Source organism: Meles meles, chromosome 18 (assembly GCF_922984935.1).
Source record: "Meles meles chromosome 18, mMelMel3.1 paternal haplotype, whole genome shotgun sequence".
NCBI classification, from domain to species: Eukaryota; Metazoa; Chordata; class Mammalia; order Carnivora; family Mustelidae; genus Meles; species Meles meles.
In genome coordinates, this window is record NC_060083.1 from 45,471,975 (window position 1) to 45,477,762 (window position 5,788).

Consider the following 5,788-nt stretch of genomic DNA (forward strand, 5'->3'; position numbering starts at 1 on the left):
CCTTTAGCATAAAATAAATTTTTAATTCCCTGGGACAAGCATCCTGAAAATGGTTATCAATCTGTTATTTCATAACTATTACAGACATTGCTGAAATTACTAAGTACTTCAAAAGTTTCCTGTACTGGACAGGACCCATCCCAGATGTGCAGCTGTAGCTGGGAGTATTTTTGTGTGTGGCTGTGTTTAAAGTTTCCTACTATTGGGGCACCTGGGTGGCTCAGTTGGTTAAGCAACTGCCTTCGACTCAGGTCATGATCCAGGAGTCCCAGGATCAAATCCCACATTCAGGCTCCTTGCTCAGCAAGGAGTCTGCTTCTCCCTCTGACCTCTCTCTTTTCATGCTCTCTCTCTTTCTCATCCTCTCTCTCAAATAAATAAAACCTTTTTTAAAAAAAAAGTTTCTGACTATTTACCTAACTAGTGCCGAATTTACCTTTATCCTTTTGTATTATTCCAGGAAGATCCTACTTCAAGATGCTTCTAGGTCATTTATCATGAATGCATGCTGAAGACTAACTGAGCTATAGCAGTGAAAAAGGAAATTAAGGTTCTGTTCCTAACAGGTTACAGGGATAAGAGCTTACACACACACGGTCCACCTCCTCTGTGTGTAACAGGGAGTCACACTCTATCTTATGAAGCCCTTTCTTGTTCAGAAGTTCAGACCACTGCCCAACTCATACATTTTTAAGGGAAGTAAATCTCAACAAATGTACCTCAGCTGATTGTACTGGTTTGTTCAAAGAAATGATTGGGGGTTGACTATAATTGTCCTAAGCCTTGTGCCAAAGGATAGGAAAGCTTGGCCTCTGCCCTCCAGGAGTGCATGGCTATTGGGGTCCGGTAGGCAGTCACATAGACAATGACCACGGTGTCCCGAGGGGTTATGTGGTGGTACATGGGGTTCTTGGAGGGTCACAGAGAGAATGAATGGCTACATGACAGGCACTTCCAACTATGGATTCGGGTCTTGGAAAATTTCTAAGAAGTTTGCTCAGGAAGAGATGCCTTTGGAAAGCCATTGAGTCTCAGTGCCCAGGAGGGGAGGCTGCGCATGTGCTGGCCCAAGAGCCTATTTTGCAGAGAAGAAACAAGAGCTGCAGAAGGACAATGAAGCTGAGATCGGCTTCATAGATCCTCATTCCCTCCTGTTCTCTTGCCCTTCTTAGGAGAACAAAGCTTCAGTCTCTGCATTAAGTAAGTATATGAAGACACACCTTGGCCCCCAAGTAAGCCAAAAGAAGGGCCCTATTCTAGCCTGGCAATTCTAAGTGTCTTCAGTCTGGCCCAAAGCCAAAGTAGGCTGACAGATTAAGGACGACCATTGTTCCCTTACTAAATTAAAAAATTGTGAGTGGAAGGTAAACGAGAATTAGGTGATCTGTGCCTTGAGCAGAAGCTCTGATTTCCTGCCCTCACCTCTCAGAGGTGCACACACACTCGGGTGAGATTTCAGTAGTAGGCAAGGAAATTCAATACCCAAAATACCAATTGTTTTTCAATGTGCACCAAGCATCCATTCGCTTATCAAGCATTACCTTATTTTTGAGAATTTACTCCAGCATCATCGCCTCTTGGAAATGCTTTGTGATGCCTCCCACAGATGATCTGATCAAGAAGCAGCTTCTTGGGTCTCCCGTAACAGCTTCTTATTACAGTGTCCTGATGGGGACTGTCGTCCTCTCTGCTCCCTCAGACTCTGGGCCTCTGGGTGTAGGGACTGTGCCCCAAAGGTACTCAGATGATGGTGTTGAATTAATACTTAAGGTTCCATGCCATTATTTTTTAAGGAACTGGATGATTTATTAGAAGATGTAAGGGCGGGAAGGGGGGAGACCTTGTTCTCCATAGCAACCCCCGTACAAGATACTCAACAAAACACAGGGCATCTGTGTAATTTAAACTCACTGAGAGATCTAACCCAAACTTTGAGATTTGACAGATCAATAACACCTCCAAAATTTGTTTTGTCAACTTATACATCAAGAAAAAAAAAGAAGAAAAAAAGAAGAAACAAGAAACAAGAAAAAAATTAAATACCTCATCCTTTTTCTAAAAAGAAGACCATTTTAACCCCAAAGAGTAGAGGAGAGGGGGGAGAATCTCCTTTGAAAGGAAAGAATTTTGTTTTATAAGAAAGTCACCATGTTCTCCTGGGTATCAGGCTGCTGCTGACCAGAGACCATGCCAGTCTGACCAGTGCTGCTTGCCAGACAGGTGTGTGGGGGCCCTGGGCTGGAAGGAGACCTGAGTATAAGGGAAACAAACCATGGACCTTCAGGAAAAGACTGTAGAGTAAGAATCCTCCCCAGTTAATGGCCTAATTTCATGCAATTCCAGTTAGGATCCCCATAGGAAACCGGTGTGCTCTGACAAAATGATCCTAGAGTTCACCTTCTAGGAAAAATAAAAAAAGTGTTACTGAGAAAAATATCACTGATCAAAAGAGTAATTGGAAACTTTCTTCACCAGATAGTAAAACATGTAAGTTTCTAAATAAAAACTTTCTAATTAAAACCTTGATAATAGCAATTAGATTAGATAAATAGATCAATGGGACAAAATAGATAGTCCTCCCTGCTCCCTTGCATGGCCTGCCCAGTGTCTCCCAGAGCTGTGGGGTCATCACCAAACCCAGTCCTGAGGGAGGAGGGGCCAGAGCTGGGTGAGCTTTAGACAGTGGATGGCCTCAACCCCCTGGAATGCCTGGATCTCTCAAAGAGTTGAATCTTGGGGATGGCAAGATAGCCCACTCCTCTGCTCATGGTTCCATTTCTTATCCCATGTTCCTCCTCCAACAGTGCCTTCCTCCCCTAAGGGCATCCCACCCGGACTCTATCAATCCCCCTCCATCTTTGGGAGGCAGCACACAGGGAGAAAGCCCCAGCCTGAGAACCAGGAGTCCAGGGGTCTGTTCCAGCTCTGCCCATGACTTTCTGTGTGACATTGGACAAAAAGCCCATCACCTCTGTAGGTCAGTTTCCCAACTACAATATGGTAAGAATCCATTCTGCCCTGCTAATCGTATGCTATTGTGCCAGGAAGGAAAAAGAATTTAAAAACAAAAACAAAACTGGTAGCTGAATTCCTCTTAGAAATTTAAATATCTTTAGTAGGAAATTACCTTGATGCTAATTTGGGGCTAAAAGGAGAGTTCCTTCGCTCCCTAGAGTATGGTGAAAATAGATGAGAAGTGGTTGGCAAACTTGGCTACACATTAGAATCACCTGGGAAAATTTTTTTTTTTTTAAGATTTTATGTATTCACTTGACAGAGATACAGCGAGAGAGGGAGCACAAACAGGGGGAGTCGGGGAGGGAGAAGCAGGCTCTCTACCGAGCAGGGAGCCTGATGTGGAACTCCATCCCAGGACCCTGGGATCATGACCTGATCCGAAGGCAGACACTCAATGACTGAGTCACCCAGGCGCCCCACTTGAGGAATTTTTAAAACACAAAACTTCCCAAACTCCACTCCTAGCCTGGCAGAGGCTGACTAGATCCTATTTCCTCTTCCTGAGCACCAAGGAAAACTACGTTTCCCGGGCTCCTTTGCAATAATCCAGGGCCACATGACTAGGTTCTGGCCAATGGATGTTGGCCGACTGGCCAACCCATAATATCCCTGAGTAATTTCCGACCCTCTACTCCTCTTCCATCCCACCTGTGCAGCCTGTTCTGAAAGATGGTGGTGTGAAAAATAGAAAGAGGCTGGATCCCTGAGTCACTACCAGGATTGCCACCCAATTCCCATCAGATATGATGTGAGCAAAAAATTAATAATAAAGCTGTGTTGGAGGCGCCTGGCTGGCTCAGTTGAAGAGCATGTGATCTTGGTCTTGGGGTTGTGCGTTCGAATCCCACATTGGGTATAGAGATTCTTTAAAAATAAAAATCTTAAAATAAGGGGCGCCTGGGTGGCTCAGCCATTAAGCATCTGCCTTTAGCTCAGGTCATGATCCCAGGGTCTTGGGATTGAGCCCCGCATCAGGCTTCCTGCTCCTCGGGAAGCCTGCTTCTCCTTCTCCCACTGCCCCTGCTTGTTCTCCCTCTCTTGCTGTATTTCTCTGTCAGATAAATAAACAAAATCTTTTTAAAAAAACTTAAAATAGGGACGCCTGGGTGACTCAGTGGGTTAAGCCTCTGCCTTTGGCTCAGGTCATGACCTCAGGGTCCCCGCATCCGGCTCTCTGCTCAGCAGGGAGCCTGCTTCCCCCTCTCTTTGCTGGTCTCTGCCTACTTGTGATCTCTCTCTCTGTGTCAAATAAATAAATAAATCCTAAAATTTTTTAAAATAAATATATAAATAAATAAAACTTAAGATAATAATAATAATAATAAACGACTGTGTTAGTTATAGTAGTCTGCCTTTCCAGAACTTCTGATTTAACTGATCTGGAGTAAAGTCCAAGCAATTGTTTTTGTGTTTGTTTTTTAACCCCTCAGGCAATTCTAGTGTGCAGCCAGGATTGAGAAACCCTGGATTAGGACAAAAATACAAGTGTGGGGTCGCTAGGTATGGTCATGAAATATTCGTTTTTCCAAGGACACCCCGGAGACAGGAAGAAGGTTGTTCAAAAATGAGAGGAAGAGGGGCGCCTGGGTGGCTCAGTGGTTTAAGCCACTGCCTTCGGCTCAGGTCATGATCTCAGGGTCCTGGGATCGAGTCCCGCATCGGGCTCTCTGCTCAGCGGGGAGCCTGCTTCCCTCTCACTCTCTCTGCCTGCCTCTCTGCCTACTTGTGATCTCTCTCTGTCAAATAAATAAATAAAATCTTTTAAAAAAAAATGAGAGGAAGATGGGTGCCTGGGTGGCTCAATTCGTTTGGTGACCAACTCTCGATCTCAGCTCAGGTCTTGATCTCAGGGTCATGAGTTCAGGCCCCGAGTTGGGCTCCACACTCGGTGTGGTGCCAACTTAAAAAAAAAAAAGAGAGAGAGAGGAAGAGGGTGTAAAAACATGGAGGGAGACAGGGGACCCCAAAGGGAAAGGTTGACCAGAAAACTATTCTATGTGCTGGGAATGATCAGGGAATATTTCAGAGTTGGGGTATTTAATATTCAACCCTAAATTCTCATTAGACCTGTTAGGTGGGAGACATGAGTCCTTATGCTGTCTCCACACCCCCAATGAAGTCCGCCCCATGCTCATCCCTGTGTGAGTGGATGCTTTGGGGAAATCGGAGGAAGAAAGCCAGTTCCACATTTGGTTGTTGTAGGGAGGAGGGAAAAGCTAAAGCCCCCAGCTGAGAATCCTCAGTGAACATTCTGAGCTCCCCTGAAGAATTCAAGGTGGGGAGGAAGGCTGATGTCTTGCCCGAGGGATTTGACACACACACACACACACACACACACACACACCCATGGTGACATCTGGGTGACATTTCAACCAGCTGTCTATGGCTTGTATTGTTGAGTGCCTAGAACCAATCCCAACATCAGAGCCGAGAGAGTCCCATGACATTTCCATAGAGGGTAAACCTAAGCAGGACAGGGACCTGCTGAAAGCCACGGAGCAAGTTCTGGGTGAAGTGGAGTGGATTAGCCTTGGAGTCCCCAAGTCCCCGGCCTCCATGAATGCTCACAGACTCCTGGATACGAGCATTTAGAAGAAGCATCTTCTGGTGATGGGGCACGTGGAATGGGGAGATGGGAAATTGTGGGAGACATCACTGAACACAAGTCACTCCGACTTCCATTCCAGAATCATCTGTGCTGGGCTCCCCACTCTCACCCTGTACCAAAACCATCCTTCAGGCCCCAACCGAAGACAGACAGAGCCCAGAA